General features: G+C 41.1%; 2 non-coding genes across 2 annotated transcripts; both read right to left on the reverse strand.

Moving 5' to 3' along the window:
* Nucleotides 1-417: 417 nt before the first annotated feature.
* Nucleotides 418-521, reverse strand: LOC112719045 (small nucleolar RNA R71). The gene has a single exon (XR_003161365.1). It is a non-coding gene; the product is annotated as a small nucleolar RNA R71 (small nucleolar RNA).
* Nucleotides 522-9,083: 8,562 nt separating this feature from the next.
* Nucleotides 9,084-9,191, reverse strand: LOC112719217 (small nucleolar RNA R71). Its single transcript, XR_003161528.1, has one exon. It is a non-coding gene; the product is annotated as a small nucleolar RNA R71 (small nucleolar RNA).
* Nucleotides 9,192-19,321: the final 10,130 nt, after the last annotated feature.

Below are 19,321 nucleotides of genomic sequence, written 5' to 3' on the forward strand. Positions count from 1 at the left end.
AAAATTTCGAACAAGAGGAAGAGATGGCCGAAAATAATAATAATAATGTAAGGAGAATGCTTGGTGATTCACAAAGCCAACATCCAAATTTGATGGAAGAAGCATCTCCATTCCTGCCATTGGAGCCAATAACTTTGAGCTTAAGCCTCAACTAGTTGCTTTAATGCAACAAAACTGCAAGTTTTATGGACTTCCATCTGAAGATCCTTATCAGTTTTTAACTGAATTCTTGCAAGTCTGTGACACTGTAAAGACGAATGGAGTTAATCCTGAAGTCTACAGACTCATGCTTTTCCCTTTGCTGTAAGAGACAGAGCTAGAATATGGTTGGATTCACAACCTAAGGATAGCCTGGACTCCTGGGATAAGCTGGTCACTGCCTTCTTAGATAAATTCTTTCCTCCTCAAAAGCTGAGCAAGCTGAGAGTGGATGTTCAAACTTTCAAACAAAAAGATGGTGAATCCCTCTATGAAGCTTGGGAAAGATACAAGCAGCTGACCAAGAGATGTCCATCTGACATGTTTTCAGAATGGACCCTATTAGATATATTCTATTATGGTCTCTCTGAATTTTCGAAAATGTCACTGGACCACTCTGCAGGTGGATCTATTCACCTGAAGAAAACGCCTGAAGAGGCTCAAGAACTCATTGACATGGTTGCAAACAACCAGTTCATGTATACCTCTGAGAGGAATTCCGTGAATAATGGGGTCCCTCAGAAGAAGGGAGTTCTTGAAATTGATGCTCTGAATGCCATACTGGCTCAGAACAAAGTGTTGACTCAACAGGTCAACATGATCTCTCAAAATCTGAATGGATTGCAACATGCATCCAACAGTACTAGAGAGGTAGCTTCTGAAGAAGCTTATGATCCTGAGAACCCTGCCATGGCAGAGGTTAATTATCTGGGTGAACCATATGGAAATACCTATAACCCATCATGGAGAAATCATCCAAATTTCTCCTGGAAGGATCAACAAAAACCTCAACAAGGTTTTAACAATGGTGGACGCAATAGGCTGAATAATAGTAAGCCATATCCATCATCTTCTCAGCAACAGACAGAGAACTCTGAACAAAATAATTCTAATTTAGCTAATATAGTCTCTGATCTGTCAAAGGCCACCTTCAGTTTCATGAATGAAACAAGATCCTCCATTAGAAATTTGGAGGCACAAGTAGGCCAGCTGAGTAAGAAAGTTATTGAAACTCCTCCCAGTATTCTCCCAAGTAATACAGAAGAGAATCCAAAGGGAGAATGCAAGGCCATTGACTTAGTCAACATGGCCGAATGTACTAGGGAGGAGGAGGACGAAAGTCCCAGTGAGGAAGACCTCCTGGGACGTCCTCCAAGCAAGAAGGAGCTTCCTAATAAGGATCCTGAGGAATCTGAGGCTCATCTAGAGACCATAGAGATTCCACTAAATCTCCTTCTGCCATTCATGATCTCTGACTATTATTCATCCTCTGAAGAGGATGAAGATGTGACTGGAGAGCAAGTTGCTCAATATTTAGGAGCTATCATGAAGCTGAATGCCAAGCTGTTTGGTAATGAGACTTTGGAAAGTAAACCTCCCTTGCTCATTAATAAATTAGAAACTTGGATTCAGGAAACTCTACCTCAAAAGAAACAAGATCCTGGCAAGTTCTTAATACCTTGCACCATTGGCACCATGAGCTTTGAAAAAGCTCTGTGTGATCTTGGGTCAGGGATAAACCTTATGCCACTCTCTGTAGTGGAGAAGCTAAGAATCATTGAGGTACAATCTGCCTTGTTCTCATTACAACTGGCAGATAAATCCATGAGAGAAGCTCATGGAATAGTAGAGGACGTGCTTATAAAAGTTGAAAACTTTTACATCCCTGCTGATTTCCTAATCCTAGATACTAGGAAGGAAGATGATGAATGCATCATCCTAGGAAGACCTTTCCTAGCCACAGCAGAAGCTGTGATAGATGTCAACAGAGGAGAGTTAGTCCTTCAATTAAATGGAGAATACCTTGTGTTTCAAGCACATGGCAATCCCTCTGTGACAAAAGAGAGTAAGCATGAAGAGCTTCTCTCAGTTCAAGGTCAAGAAGAGCCCACACAGTCAAACTCTAAGTTTGGTGTTGTGAGGCCACAACCAAACTCTAAGTTTGGTGTTAAGACCCCATATCCAAACTCTAAGTTTGGTGTTGGGACTAGACAACATTGACTTGATTGCTCTGTGGCTCCATGAGAGCCACTGTCAAGCTATTGACATTAAAGAAGCGCTTGTTGGGAGGCAACCCAATTTTATTTATCTAATTTTATTTTATTTTGTTTCTTTGTTATTTTTGTGTTTAATTAGGTACATGATCATGAGGAGTCACGAAAAAATCAAAAAAATTAAAAACAGAGTCAAAAACAGAAGAAAAAAAATTTTCACCCTGGAGGACGCACGGGCCGGCGTTCAGCGCCCAGAAGATGCATCTGGCGGGCGTTCAACGCCAGAACAGAGCATCTTCCTGGCGCTGAACGCCCAAAACAAGCAACATTCTGGCATTTAACGCCAGGATGCGCACGCAGAGGACAATCTGGCGCTGAACGCCAGAAACAAGCTTGAAACTGGCGTTCAACGCCAGAATCAAGCATCACATGGGCGTTTAACGCCCAGAACATGCACCAATGGGCGTTTGAACGCCAGAATGGTGCATGAAGGCAATTTACACGCCTATAGGGTGAAGGAATGGTATTTCTTTTCACCTCAGGACCTGTGGACCCCACAGGATCCCCACCTCAGGACCTGTGGACCCCACAGGATCCCCACCTACCTTTTCTTTTAATCCTATTCACACTCTCCTAATCCAAATCTCATTCTCAATGTCACCCTTCCCAAAAACCTTCACCAATCACATCAATTTCTCTTCCCAATTACCCCATGCACCATTCACATCAACCTCCTCTTCCCCATAAACCCCACCTACCCCCACTACATTCAAATTCAATTTCCCACCCATTCCCACCCAAAATGGCCGAAACCTAACCCTCCCCCCTCCCTATAAATACCTCCCTTTTCTTCTTCATTTTCACACAACATAACCCCTTCTTCTCTACATAGCCGAACCCCCCTTCTCCCTCTCTACTCACATTTTCTTCTTCTTCTTCTTCTACTCTTCTTTTCTTTTTGCTCGAGGACGAGCAAATTTTAAGTTTGGTGTGGTAAAAAGCCTAGCTTTTTATTTTTCATTCACCATCAATGGCACCCAAGACCGGAGTTTCCTCAAGAAAAGGAAAAGGGAAGGCAAAAGCTTCCACTTCCGAATCATGGGAAAAGGAGAGATTCATCTCCAAGAGCCACCAAGACCACTTCTATGATGTTGTGGCAAAGAAGAGGGTGATCCCTGAGGTCCCCTTCAAGCTCAAAAAGAATGAGTATCCGGAAATCCGACATGAGATCCAAAGAAGAGGGTGGGAAGTCATAACCAACCCCATGCAACAAGTCGGATTATTGATGGTTCAAGAGTTCTATGCCAATGCATGGATCACAAGGAACCATGATCAAAATATGAACCCGAATCCAAAGAACTATCTCACAATGGTTCGGGGGAAATACTTAGATTTCAGTCCGGAAAATGTGAGGTTGGCGTTTCATCTACCCATGATGCAAGGTGATGAACGCCCCTACACAAGGAGGGTCAACTTCAATCAAAGGTTGGACCAAGTCCTAATGGACATTTGTGTGGAAGGCGCCCAATGGAGAGTAGACTCCAAAGGCAAACCAGTCCAACTAAGAAGACTGGACCTCAAGCCTGTAGCTAGAGGATGGTTGGAGTTCATCCAAAGATCCATCATCCCTACAAGCAACCGATCTGAAGTTACTGTGGATCGGGCAATCATGATCCATAGCATCATGATTGGAGAGGAGGTAGAGGTTCATGAAGTCATAGCCAATGAACTCTACAAAATAGCTGACAAGCCTTCATACATGGCACGGCTAGCCTTCCCCACCTCATATGCCATTTATGCTACTCAGCTGGAGTTATCATAGATGGAGATGTCTCCATTGAAGAAGACAAGCCCATCACCGAGAAAAGGATGGAGCAAACAAGGGAAGTCCCTCACGGCCTCCAAGGAGAACATGAGGAAGTTCATCAACAAATGCCTCATGGAATGCACTTTCCTCCCAACAACTATTGGGAGCAACTCAGTACCTCCTTAGAAGACTTGAGCCAAAACGTGGAACAACTAAGGGTGGAACACCATGAACACGCCCTCACTCTTCAAGAAATAAGAGAAGATCAAAGAGCTATGAGGGAGGAGCAACAAAGGCAAGGAAGGGACATAGAAGAGTTGAAGAACATCATTGGTCCTTCAAGAAGAAGACGCCACTAAGAGGTGGATTCATTCCTTGTTCTTTATTTTCTTTCTGTTTTCGGTTTTTAAGTGTTATGTTTATCTATGTTTTTGTGTTTCTACTTCATGATCATTAGTGTGTAAACCATGCCTTAAAGCTATGAATAAAATCCATTAGTCTTTCACCTCTCTTAAAAGAAAAATGTTTTAATTCAAAAGAACAAGAAGTACATAATTTTCGAAATTATTAGTGAATTTAATTTAATTATATTGATGTGGTGGCAATAATTTTTGTTTTCTGAATGAATGCTTGAACAGTGCATATTTTTGATCTTGTTGTTTATGAGTGTTAAAATTGTTGGTTCTTGAAAGAATGATGAACAAAGAGAAATGTTATTGATGAACTGAAAAATTCATGAATTGATTCTTGAAGCAAGAAAAAGCAGTGAAAAAAAAAATAAAATAGAAAGAAAAAGCAAGCAGAAAAAGCCAATAGCCCTTAAAACCAAAAGGCAAGGGTAGCAAGGATCCAAGGCTTTGAGCATCAATGGATAGGAGGGCCCAAGAAAATAAAATCCAGGCCTAAGCGGCTAAATCAAGCTGTCCCTATTCATGTGCTTGTGTCATGAAGGTCCAAGTGAAAAGCTTGAGACTGAATGGTTAAAGTCGTGATCTAACGCTAAAGAGTGTGCTTAAGAGCTCTGGACACCACTAACTGGGGACTTTAGCAAAGCTGAGTCACAATCTGAAAAGGTTCACCCAGTTATGTGTCTGTGGCATTTATGTATCCGGTGGTAATACTGGAAGACAAAGTGCTTAGGGCCACAGCCAAGACTCATAAGTAGCTGTGTTCAAGAATCAACATGCTTAACTAGGAAAGTCAATAACACTATCTAAAATTCTAAGTTCCTAGAGAAGCCAATCACTCTAAACTTCAAAGGAAAAAGTGAGATGCCAAAACTGTTCAGAAGCAAAAAGCTACAAGTCCCGCTCATCTAATTAAATTAATATTCATTGATATTTTGGACTTTATAGTATATTCTCTTCTTTTTATCCTATTTGATTTTCAGTTGCTTGGGGACAAGCAACAATTTAAGTTTGGTGTTGTGATGAGCGGATAATTTATACGCTTTTTGGCATTGTTTTCATATAGTTTTTAGTAAGTTTAAGCTACTTTTAGGGATGTTTTCACTAGTTTTTATGTTAAATTCACATTTCTGGACTTTACTATGAGTTTGTGTGTTTTTCTGTGATTTCAGGTAAATTCTGACTGAAATTGAGGGATTTGAGCAAAACTCTGAAGAAGGCTGACAAAAGGACTGCTGATGCTGTTGGAATCTGACCTCCCTGCACTCGAAATGGATTTTCTGGAGCTACAGAACTCCAATTGGCGCGCTCTCAACGGCGTTGGAAAGTAGACATCCAGGGCTTTCCAGCAATATATAATAGTCCATACTTTATTCGAAGAACGACGACGTAACTTGGAGTTAAACGCCAAGTACATGCTGCTGTCTGGAGTTAAACGCCAGAAAAACGTCATGATCCGGAGTTGAACGCCCAAAACACGTCATAACCTGAAGTTTGATGCCAAGATATGCCTTAGCACGTGAATTCATCAAGCTCAGCCCAAGCACACACCAAGTGGGCCCTGGAAGTGGATTTATGCATCAATTACTTACTCATGTAAACCCTAGTAGCTAGTCTAGTATATATAGGACATTTATCTATTGTATTAGACATCCTGGATTGTATTTTGATCCTGTGATCACGTTAGAGCGGGCTGGCCATTCGGCCATGCCTGAACTCTTTGCTTATGTATTTTCAACGGTGGAGTTTCTGCACACCATAGATTAAGGGTGTGGAGCTCTGCTGTACCTCAAGTATTAATGCAATTCTATTATCTTTTATTCAATTCTCTTTTATTCTTATTCCAAGATATTCATTCGTACCCAAGAACATGATGAATGTTATGAGTCAGATTACCCTCATTATCATTCTCAATTATGAACGCGAGTGATTGACAACCACTTACGTCCTACATGCAACAGAGCTTGAATGCGTATCTCTTAGATTCCCCAACAGAATCTTCATGGTATAAGTTAGATAGTTGGCGGCATTCATCTGGATCCGGAAAGTCCAACCTTGTCTGTGGTGTTCCGAGTAGGATCCTGGGAATCCGGAAAGTCCAACCTTGTCTGTGGTGTTCCGAGTAGGATTCCGATCATGAATGACCGTGACGTGCTTCAAACTTTAACCTGCTGGGCGTTGGTGACAGACGCAAAAGAGGGATTCTATTCCAGTAGGAGCGGGAACCAACCGGTGATTAGCCGTACTGTGACAGAGTGCGTTAGCATAGTTTTCACTGCGAGGATGGGATGTAGCCATCAGCCATGGGTGATGCCTCCAGACTGGTTAGCTGTGCGAGTGACAGCCGCACAGGTTATTTCCCCGTGAGGAATGAAAGTAGCCACAGTTGATGGTGAACCCCTATACAAAGCTTGCCATGGAAAGGAGTAAGAAGGATTGAGTAGAAGGAGTAGGAGAGCAGGCGTCCAAGAGCTCTACAGCATCTCCATCCGCTTATCTGAAATTCCCACCAATGAATCTGCATAAGTGTTCTATCCCTTTTATTATTTATTTCTTTTTATTATTCCTATCCTCAAACCCATAAATAATGTTTAATTTGCCTGACTGAGATTTACAAGGTGACCATAGCTTGCTTCATACCAACAATCTCTGTGGATTCGACCCTTACTCACGTAAGGTTATTACTTGGACGACCCAGTACACTTGCTGGTTAGTTGAACGAGATTGTGAAGAAAATAAACAATGCCCTCAGAGTATACATCTTTTATAAATACATACAAGTGATCACAATTTCGTCCACCAGCTGTGAAGCCATGTCTAATTCCTGGACCGGAGTCTTAGACTAGCATTGCACTGATTCCTGGAATTCTCATTAAGAATTTTGATATCTTTTTCCATCTAATTTTCAAAAAACACAAAAAATTCAAAAAAATCATAAAATCCAAAAATTTCTTGTTTGAGTCTAGTGTCTCATCTTAAGTTTGGTGTCAAATGCATGCATTCATTCATGTGTCCTAAAAGATCTTCAAGTAATTCTTGATAATTTTCGTGCTCTGATCTTTGAATTCTATTGACTTGAGTGTTTTGAGTGTCTCATATGCATTCTCATTTTGTTAGTGTCAGTAGTATACAAACTACTAAGTTCGGTGTCTTGCATGCATTGTCATTTGATTTTAGTTGCATTTTGATTATTTCATTATTATTAAAAATCCAAAAATATTTCTAATTTGTGTCTTCTCAAGTCAATAATACAGAGAATTGAAGATTCAGAACATTCAGCAGAGGAATTGCACAGAAAAAGCTGGGCGTTCAAAACGCCCAGTGAAGAAGGACAGACTGGCGTTTAAACGCCAGCCAGGGTACCTGGTTGGGCGTTTAACGCCCAAAAGGGTAGTATTTTGGGCATTAAACGCCAGCATGTGCACCATTCTGGGCGTTTAACGCCAGGATGGCTAAAGGGGGAAGATTTTGTTTTCAAATCAAATTTTTTTAAGTTTTCAAAATCTTTTCAAAATCAAATCTTTTTCAAATCATAATTTTTCAATCAAATCTTTTTCAAAATCAATTTCTTTCTAATTTTAAAAATACTTGCTATCAATTAATGATCTGATTCAACATTTCAAGTATGTTGCCTTTTCTGTTGAGAAAGGTTTAATGCTTGAATCATATCTTTTCTTGTTAGTCAAGTTTTTAATTTTCAAAATCAAATCTTTTTAAAATGTTTTTCAAATCATATCTTCTCAATCACATTTTTTAAAAACCAATCATATCTTCTTAACCACATCTTTTTCAAAATAGTTTTCAATCAAATCTCTCTTGATTTCTAATTTCAAAATCTTTTTCAAAAATCACTTTATTTCTTTCCCACTTTCATTTTCGAAAATTAAGTAATGTTTTTCAAAAATGTTTTCAAATTTTTTTTTAACTTAATTTTCGAAAATCACTTCCCTCCTTTTCACATCCTTCTATTTATGGACTAACACTATCCCTTAATGCAAAATTTGAACTCCATCTTCTTTGATAAGTTCGAATTTTCTACTTCTGTCTTCTACTCTTCTTTTCCTCTGACACTTCAAGGAATCTCTATACTGTAACATAGAGGATTCCACATTTTCTTGTTCTCTTCTCTTTCTTATGAGCAGGAGCAAAAACAAAAGCATTCTTGTTGAGGCTGACCCTGAACCTGAAAGGACCTTAAAGAGAAAGCTAAGAGAAGCCAAAGCACAACTCTCTTTAGAGGACCTGACCAAATTCTTCAAAGAAGAAGAACTCATGGCAGCCGAAAACAACAACAATGCCAACAATGCAAGGAAGGTGCTGGGTGACTTTACTGCACCTACTCCCGACTTCTATGGGAGAAGCATCTCTATCCCTGCCATTGGAGCAAACAACTTTGAGCTTAAGCCTCAATTAGTTTCTCTAATGCAACAGAATTGCAAGTTCCATGGACTTCCTTTGGAAGATCCTCATCAGTTTTTAGCTGAATTCTTGCAAATATGTGACACTGTCAAGACTAATGGGGTTGACCCTGAGGTCTATAGACTTATGCTATTCCCTTTTGCTGTAAGGGACAGAGCTAGAACATGGTTGGATTCTCAACCTAAAGAAAGCCTGGACTCTTGGAAAAAGCTAGTCAATGCCTTCTTGGCAAAGTTCTTTCCACCTCAAAAATTGAGTAAGCTTAGAGTGGAAGTCCAAACCTTCAGACAGAAGGAAGGAGAATCCCTCTATGAAGCTTGGGAAAGATACAAACAATTAATCAGAAAGTGTCCTTCTGATATGCTTTCTGAATGGAGCATCATAGGTATTTTCTATAATGGTCTCTCTGAACTGTCCAAGATGTCTTTGGATAGCTCTGCTGGAGGATCTCTTCATCTGAAGAAGACGCCTACAGAAGCTCAAGAACTGATTGAAATGGTTGCAAATAACCAATTCATGTACACTTCTGAAAGAAATCCTGTGAACAATGGGACTAGTCAGAAGAAAGGAGTTCTTGAGATTGACACTCTGAATGCCATACTGGCTCAGAACAAAATATTGACTCAACAAGTCAATATGTTTTCTCAAAGTCTGTCTGGAATGCAAAATGCACCAAGCAGTACTAAGGAAGCTTCATCTGAGGAAGAAGCTTATGATCCTGAGAACCCTTCAATGGAAGAGGTGAATTACATGGGAGAACCCTATGGAAACACCTATAATCCTTCATGGAGGAATCATCCAAATCTTTCATGGAAGGATCAACAGAGACCTCAACAAGGTTTCAATAATAATAATAATGGTGGAAGAAACAGGTTTAGCAATAGCAAGCCTTTTCCATCATCTTCTCAGCAACAGACAGAGAGTTCTAAGCAGAATACTTCTGACTTAGCAACCATGGTCTCTGATCTAATCAAAACCACTCAAAGTTTCATGACTGAAACAAGGTCCTCCATTAGAAATTTGGAGGCACAAGTGGGTCAGCTGAGCAAGAAAATTACTGAACTCCCTCCTAGTACTCTCCCAAGCAATATAGAAGAAAATCCAAAAGGAGAGTGCAAGGCCATCAACATGGCCAAATTTTGGGAGGAAGAAGAGGCAGTGAACGCCACTGAGGAAGGCCTCACTGGACGTCCACTGGCCTCGAATGAGTTCCCCAATGAGGAACCATGGGAATCTGAGGCTCAAAGTTAGACCATAGAGATTCCATTGGACTTACTTCTGCCATTCATGAGCTCTGATGAGTATTCCTCCTCTGAAGAGGATGAGTATGTCACTGAAGAGCAAGTTGCTAAATACCTTGGAGCAATCATGAAGCTAAATGACAAGTTATTTGGAAATGAGACTTGGGAGGATGAACCCCCTTTGCTCACCAAAGAACTGGATGACTTGTCTAGGCAGAAATTACCTCAAAAGAGACAAGATCCTGGGAAGTTTTCAATACCTTGTACCATAGGCACCATGACCTTCAAGAAGGCCTTGTGTGACTTAGGGTCAAGTGTAAACCTCATGCCTCTCTCTGTAATGGAGAAGCTAGGGATCTTTGAGGTGCAAGCTGCAAAAATCTCACTAGAGATGGCAGACAATTCAAGAAAACAAGCTTATGGACTTGTAGAGGATGTTCTGGTAAAAGTTGAGGACCATTACATCCCTACTGATTTCATAGTCCTAGAGACTGGGAAGTGCATGGATGAATCCATCATCCTTGGCAGACCCTTCCTAGCCACAGCAAAGGCTGTGATTGATGTTGATAGAGGAGAGCTGATCATTCAAGTGAATGAAGAATCCTTGGTGTTTAAGGCCCAAGGATATCCCTCTGTCATCATGGAGAGGAAGCATGAAGAGCTCCTCTCAAAGCAGAGCCAAACAGAGCCCCCACAATCAAACTCTAAGTTTGGTGTTGGGAGGCCACAACTAAACTCTAAGTTTGGTGTTGAACCCCCACATTCAAACTCTAAGTTTGGTGTTGGGAGGTTCCAACATGGCTCTGAGTATCTGTCAGGCTCCATGAGAGTCCTCTGTCAAGCTATTGACATTAAAGAAGCGCTTGTTGGGAGGCAACCCAATGTTATATTTTATCTATTTTCTTTTGTTATTTTATCTTTTTTTGTAGGTTGATGATCATGAGAAGTCACAAAATCAATGAAAAAAGCAAAAACAGAATGAAAAACAGGAAGAAAAATAGCACACCCTGGAGGACGCACCTACTGGCGTTTAAACGCCAGTGAGGCTAGCTGTTGGGCGTTTAACGCCCAGTCTGGCACCATTTTGGGCGTTTAACGCCAGAAAGGGGCACCAGACTGGCGTTAAACGCCAGAAAAGGGCAAGAAGCTGGCGTTAAACGCCAGAAATGGGCACCAGCCCGGCGTTTAACGCCAGAAATGGCTAAAAACGTGTTTTTTCATGCCATTTGGTGCAGGGATGACTTTTCCTTGACACCTCAGGATCTGTGGACCCCACAGGATCCCCACCTACCCTACCACTCTCTCTCTCTTCTTCACCCATTCACCAATCACCTCAACACCCCTTCCCCAAAAAAACCCCTCACCTATCAAATCCATTCTTTTTCTTCACCACTCACATCAATCTTTCATAAAACCCCACCTACCTCACCATTCAAATTCAAACCACTTTCCCACCCAAACCCACCCTCAAATGGCCGAACCCTACCCTTCCCCCTCTCCTATATAAACCCTCCTTCACTCCTTCATTTTCACACACCTTAAACACCATTTCTCTCCCCTTTGGCCGAACACAAAGCCATTCCCTTCTTCCTCATTTCTTCTTCTTCTACTTTCTTCTTTCTTCTTTTGCTCGAGGACGAGCAAACATTTTAAGTTTGGTGTGGTAAAAGCATTGCTTTTTGTTTTTCCATAACCATTTATGGCATCCAAGGCCGGAGAAACCTCTAGAAAGAGGAAAGGGAAGGCAAAAGCTTCCACCTCCGAGTCATGGGAGATGGAAAGATTCATCTCAAGGGTGCATCAAGACCATTTCTATGAAGTTGTGGCCTTGAAGAAGGTGATCCCCGAGGTCCCTTTTTCACTCAAAAAGAGTGAATATCCGGAAATCCGACATGAGATCCGAAGAAGAGGTTGGGAAGTTCTTACCAACCCCATTCAACAAGTCAGAATCTTGATGGTTCAAGAGTTCTATGCCAATGCATGGATCACCAAGAACCATGATCAAAGTGTGAACCCGAATCCAAAGAATTATCTTACTATGGTTCGGGGGAAATACTTGGATTTTAGTCCGGAAAGTGTAAGGTTGGCATTCAATTTGCCCATGATGCAAGGAGATGAACACCCTTACACTAGAAGGGTCAACTTTGATCAAAGGTTGGACCAAGTCCTCACAGTCATATGTGAAGAGGGCGCCCAATGGAAGAGAGATTCAAGAGGAAAGCCGGTTCAATTGAGAAGGCATGACCTCAAGCCCGTGGCTAGAGGATGGTTAGAGTTTATACAACGCTCAATCATTCCCACTAGCAACCGGTCCGAAGTTACCATAGACCGGGCTATCATGATCCATGGCATCATGATTGGAGAAGAAATAGAAGTTCATGAGGTTATAGCCCAAGAACTTTATAAGGTGGCGGACAAGTCCTCTACCTTGGCAAGGTTAGCCTTTCCTCATCTCATTTGTCACCTCTGTTATTCAGTTGGAGTTGACATAGAGGGAGACACCCCCATTGATGAGGACAAGCCCATCACTAAGAAGAGGATGGAGCACACAAGAGACCCCACTCATCATGAGATCCCTGAGATTCCTCAAGGGATGCACTTTCCTCCACAAAACTATTGGGAGCAACTAAACACCTCCCTAGGAGAGTTGAGTTCCAACATGGGACAACTAAGGGTGGAGCATCAAGAACATTCCATCATCCTCCATGAAATTAGAGAAGATCAAAGAATCATGAGAGAGGAACAACAAAAACAAGGAAGAGACATTGAGGAGCTCAAGCACTCCATAGGATCTTCAAGAGGAAGAAAGAGCCGCCATCACTAAGGTGGACCCGTTCTTTGATTTCCTTGTTCTCTATTCTTCTGTTTTTCGAATTTTTTGTGCTTATGTTTATCCATGTTTGTGTCTTGTGATCATTAGTGTCTTAGTGTCTATGCCTTAAAGTTATGAATGTCCTATGAATCCATCACCTTTCTTGAATAAAAATGTGCTTAATTGAAAAAGAAAAGAATTGTATGAATTTTGAATTTTATAACAGTTTAATTATTTTGATGTGGTGGCAATATTTTTGTTCTCTGAATGTATGCTTAAACAGTGCATATGTCTTTTGAATTTGTGGTTCATGAATGTTGGCTCTTGAAAGAATGATGAAAAAGGAGACATGTTACTGAGGATCTGAAAAATCATTAAAATGATTCTTGAAGCAAGAAAAAGCATTTCTATTAAAAAAAATTCGAAAAAAAAAACGAAAAAAAAAAGAGAAAAGAAAGAAATAAAGTTGTGATCCAAGGCAAAAAGAGTGTGCTTAAGAACCCTGGACACCTCTAATTGGGGACTCTAGCAAAGCTGAGTCACAATCTGAAAAGGTTCACCCAATTATGTGTCTGTGGCATGTATGTATCCGGTGGTAATACTGGAAGACAGAGTGCTTTGGGCCACAGCCAAGACTCAATAAGTAGCTGGGTTCAAGAATCATCATACTTTACTAGGAGAATCAATAACACTATCTGGATTCTGAGTTCCTAAGGAAGCCAATCATTCTGAATTTCAAAGGATAGAGTGAGATGCCAAAACTATTCAGAGGCAAAAAGCTAAAAGCCCCGCTCATCTAATTAATACTGATCTTCATAGATGTTTTTGGAATTCATTGCATATTCTCTTCTTTTTATCTTATTTGATTTTCAGTTGCTTGAGGACAAGCAACAATTTAAGTTTGGTGTTGTGATGAGCGGATAATTTGTACGCTTTTTGGCATTGTTTTTAGTATGTTTTTGGTATGATATAGTTAGTTTTTAGTATATTTTTATTAGTTTTTAGTTAAAATTCACTTTTCTGGACTTTACTATGATTTTGTGTGTTTTTCTGTGATTTCAGGTATTTTCTGGCTGAAATTGAGGGACCTGAGCAAAAATCTGATTCAGAGACTAAAAAGGACTGCAGATGCTGTTGGATTCTGACCTCCCTGCACTCGAAGTGGATTTTCTGGAGCTACAGAAGCCCAGTTGGCGCGCTCTCAACGGCGTTGGAAAGTAGACATCCTGGGCTTCCCAGCAATATATGATAGTCCATACTTTGCCCAAGATTTGATGGCCCAAACCGGCGTTCAAAGTCACCCTCAGAAATCCCAGCGTTAAACGCTGGAACTGGCACCAAAATGGGAGTTAAACGCCCAAACTGGCATAAAAGCTGGCGTTTAACTCCAAGAGAAGTCTTTGGATCTTTGGAACCTTTTTCTTTAGATCTTTTGATCACTTTGGGAGGCTGGCCATTCGGCCATGCCTAGACCTTGTTCTTATGTATTTTCAATGGTGGAGTTTCTACACACCATAGATTAAGGTGTGGAGCTCTGCTGTACCTCGAGTATTAATGCAATTACTATTGTTCTTCTATTCAATTCCGCTTGTTCTTGTTCTAAGATATCACTTGTTCTTCAACTTGATGAATGTGATGATCCGTGACACTCATCATCATTCTCACCTATGAACGTGTGACTGACAACCACCTCCGTTCTACCTTCGATTGGGTGAATATCTCTTGGATTCCTGATTGCACGATGCATGGTTGATCCCCTGACAACCGAGTGCTCGCCTGACAACCGAGCCAACCATTCCGTGAGATCAGAGTCTTCGTGGTATAGGCTAGAACTGATGGCGGCATTCAAGAGAATCCGGAAGGTCTAACCTTGTCTGTGGTATTCTGAGTAGGATTTAATGATTGAATGACTGTGACGTGCTTCAAACTCCTAGCAGGCGGGGCGTTAGTGACAGACGCAAAAGAATCGCTGGATTCTATTCCGGCCTGACCGAGAACCGACAGATGATTAGCCATGCTGTGACAGAGCATAGGAACATTTTCACTGAGAGGATGGGAGGTAGCCATTGACAACGGTGAAACCCTTGCATAAGCTTGCCATGGAAAGGAGTAAGAAGGATTGGATGAAGACAATAGGAAAGCAGAGAGACGGAAGGGAAGGCATCTTCATACGCTTATCTGAAGTTCCTACCAATGAATTACATAAGTATCTCTATCTTTACCTTTGTGTTTATTTCGTTCATCACCATATCCATTTGAGTCTGCCTGACTAAGATTTACAAGATGACCATAGCTTGCTTCATACTAACAATCTCTGTGGGATCGACCCTTACTCGCGTAAGGTTTATTACTTGGACGACCCAGTGCACTTGCTGGTTAGTTGTGCGAAGTTGTGTTAATGCCATGGTTTTGAACACCAAGTTTTTGGGGTTCATGACCGGGGATTATGAGAGTTGTGAAAAGTATTGTTCACAATTTCGCGCACCAGATCACAACTTTATTCCTTTCTTTTTCTTTTTCTCTCTCTTTTTTTTCAAAATTTTTTTTTTGTATCCACTGCTTTTTCTTGCTTCAAGAATCAATCTGATGATTTTTTAGATCCTCAATAATAGTTCTCTTTTTCCTCATTCTTTCAAGAGCCAACAATTTTAACATTCTCAAAACAACAAATTCAAAAGACATATGCACTGTTCAAGCATTCATTCGGAAAACAAAAATTATTGTCACCACATCAAACTAATTCAACTAGTTTCAAGGATAAATTTCGAAATCCTGTACTTCTTGTTCTTTTGTGATTAAAGCATTTTTCATTTAAGAGAGGTGATGGACTCATAGGACATTCATAGCTTTAAGACATGAATTTTAAATTTTATTAATTATGAATTAAGAACAAGACTCAAAAATAGATATAAGATTAGACTAGAAAACAAAAAAAAACGCAAAAATAGGCTCCTAATGATAGAGGTTTTCACAGAGTTAGGACTCAACAACCTTGATTTTGAGAAGTGGATGCTCCCTCAGCTTGAGAGGAGAGCTTTTGGCGTTTCAACTCTTGGAGTTCACGCCCCTGCTTCTCTTGTTCCTTCAGCAATTTGCAGAGCATGCAGTTCTGATTCTGCTGTTCTTCCTTCAGCTGCTCCATAGTCTCTTGCAACTTGGTGATAGATGCTTCTAGGCTGGTCCAGTAGTCAATTCTTGTGAATTCAGGGAGGAATTCCTGCGCCCACCTCTTGATAGAGTTGTCTTGCATTTGTCCTTCCATTGACTTCTTGGTGATTGGATGCTCAATGGGTATGAACTCATCTACTCCCATCTTCACCCCAGCCTCTTTACAGAGCAAGGAGATTAGACTTGGGTAAGCCAATTTGGCTTCAGTGGAATTCTTATTTGTAATTGTGTAGATCTCACAAGCAATCACATGATGAACTTCCACTTCTTTTCCAAGCATAATGCAATGAATCATCACTGCTCTCTTGATGGTGACCTCAGAACGGTTGCTAGTGGGTAGTATGGAACGCCCAATAAAGTCTAGCCAACCTCTTGCAATTGGTTTGAGATCTCCTCTCTTGAGTTGGTTTGGGACACCCTTTGAATCGGTTATCCACTTAGTTCCAGGGAGGCATATGTCCTCTAGAACTTGATCCAACCCTTTATCTGCTCTCACCATCCTCCTATTAAAGGATTCAGGATCATCTTGCAGTTGAGGTAATTTGAAGATTTCTCTTATTTTGTCCAGATGGAAGTACATAACTTTCCCTCTGACCATGGTTCTGTAGGTATGGTAAGCAGTTCCAGTCATTCTCTGCTTATCTGTTAGCCACAGATTTGAGTAGAATTCCTGAACCATGTTCCTTCCAACCTTTATTTCAGGATTGGTTAGAACTTCCCATCCTCTGTTTCGAATTTGCTCTTGGATCCCCGGATACTCATCTTCTTTCAGATCAAATTTTACTTCCGGGATCACTGACCTCAGACCCATTATTTTGTGATAATGGTCTTCATGTTCTTTGGTTAAGAACTTCTCTTGATTCCAAAGATTCTTTGGATTATTCTCTTTCTTTCCTCTTAAATTGGTTTGTTTTCCCTTAGGAGCCATGATCTTGATGAATCTTGGCTTAGTGATCACGGAAAAGCACACCAAACTTAGAGGTTTGCTTGTCCTCAAGCAAAAGAAAGGAAAGAAGAGAGAGAGGAAGAGTAAATTCGAATGGTGTGGTGGAATGAGGGGGGTCAAACGTGTATTTATAAGGTGGGGAGGGGAGATTTCGAAAAAAAAGAAGAATTTGAAAGGAGAATTGAGAAGATATGGAAAGAAATTGAGAGAAGGGTGAGTTTTTGAACAAAATTTAGGAATGATTTGAGAGATTTGAAGAATGATTTTTGATTTTTTTGAAAATTTGAAAGTGAGTGATGAGAGATTGAAATGTGTTTTTGTAGAAAAATATGGGTAAGAAATGGAAAGTTTGAAAAAATTTGATTTGAAAACAAAATTGTGGTCCCCCCACCTTTCTGGCGTTAAACGCTCAGAATGGCACCCATTCTGGCGTTTAATGCCCATTTGATGCCCCTTTTGGGCGTTTAACGCCCAGCCAGGTGCCCTGGCTGGCATTAAACGCCAGAATTCCTTTATCACTGGGCGTTTTTCTAAACGCACAGGATGCTGCACACCTGGCGTTAAACGCCCAGAATGGTGCCCATTCTGGCGTTTAACGCCCAAAATGGCACCATTTCTGGCGTTAAACGCCCAGAATGGTACCCATTCTGGCGTTTAACGCCCAAAATGCCCCTTACTGGCGTTTTTTCGCCAGTAAGCTCTTTTTCTCTGCTTTTTGAGCTGAATCCTTCTGTAACTCTGTGAATTCCTTCATTTTTAAGACTTGCCTTTGTAAAAACAAAACATATAACCTCCTAATGACTGGGTTGCCTCCCAGCAAGCGCTTCTTTACTGTCTTTAGCTGGACCTTCACTGAGAATCATTCAAGTCTCAGTTTTGAGCATTCCTGCTCAAAATTGCCTTCAAGATAATGCTTGATTCTCTGTCCATTAACAATGAACTTTTTGTCAGAATCAATATCCTGAAGCTCAACATATCCATATGGTGACACTCCTGTAATCACATACGGACCCCTCCATCGGGATTTAAGTTTTCCTGGAAACAGTCTGAGCCTAGAGTTGAAGAGCAGAACTTTTTGTCCTGGCTCAAAGACTCTGGTTGACAACTTCTTGTCATGCCATTTCTTTGCCTTTTCCTTATAAATTTTTGCATTTTCAAAGGCACTGAGTCTGAACTCCTCTAGCTCATTTAGCTGGAGCAGTCTCTTTTCACCAGCTAACTGTGCATCCATGTTTAGGAATCTGGTTGCCCAGTAGGCTTTATGTTCCAGTTCCACGGGCAGATGACAGGCCTTCCCATACACCAGTTGGTATGGAGAGGTTCCTATAGGAGTCTTGAATGCTGTTCTGTATGCCCACAGAGCATCATCCAAGCTCTTTGCCCAATCCTTTCTTCGGGCTATCACAGTCCGTTCCAGGATTCTTTTTAGCTCTCTGTTAGAGACTTCAGCTTGCCCATTTGTCTGTGGATGATACGGAGTTGCCACTTTGTGACTAATTCCATATCTAACCATAGCAGAGTGTAGCTGTCTATTGCAGAAATGAGTGCCCCCGTCACTGATTAGTACTCTGGGAACACCAAACCTGCTGAAGATGTGTTTCTGGAGGAATTTCAGCACGGTCTTGGTATCATTAGTGGGTGTAGCAATTGCTTCTACCCACTTAGATACATAGTCCACTGCCACCAGAATGTAAGTGTTTGAGTATGATGGTGGGAATGGCCCCATGAAGTCAATTCCCCATACATCAAACAATTCTATCTCTAATATCCCTTGTTGAGGCATGGCATATCCGTGAGGCAAGTTACCAGCTCTTTGGCAACTGTCATAGTTACGCACAAACTCTCGGGAATCTTTATAGAGAGTAGGCCAGTAGAAGCCACATTGGAGGACTTTAGTGGCTGTTCGCTCACTTCCAAAATGTCCTCCATACTGTGATCCATGGCAATGCCATAGGATCCTTTGTGCTTCTTCTCTGGGTACACATCTGCGGATCACTCCGTCAGCACATCTCTTAAAGAGATATGGTTCATCCCAGAGGTAGTACTTAGCATCTGAAATTAATTTCTTTCTTTGCACGCTGCTGTACTCCTAGGGTATGAACCTCACAGCTTTATAATTTGCAATATCTGCAAACTATGGAGCTTCCTGAATGGCAAAGAGTTGCTCATCTGGGAAAGTCTCGGAGATCTCAGTAGAAGGGAGGGACGCCCCAGCTACTGGTTCTATTCGGGACAGATGATCAGCTACTTGGTTCTCTGTCCCTTTTCTGTCTCTTATTTCTATATCAAACTCTTGCAGAAGCAACACCCATCTTATAAGCCTGGGTTT

Source organism: Arachis hypogaea, chromosome 10, assembly GCF_003086295.3.
Source record: "Arachis hypogaea cultivar Tifrunner chromosome 10, arahy.Tifrunner.gnm2.J5K5, whole genome shotgun sequence".
NCBI classification, from domain to species: Eukaryota; Viridiplantae; Streptophyta; class Magnoliopsida; order Fabales; family Fabaceae; genus Arachis; species Arachis hypogaea.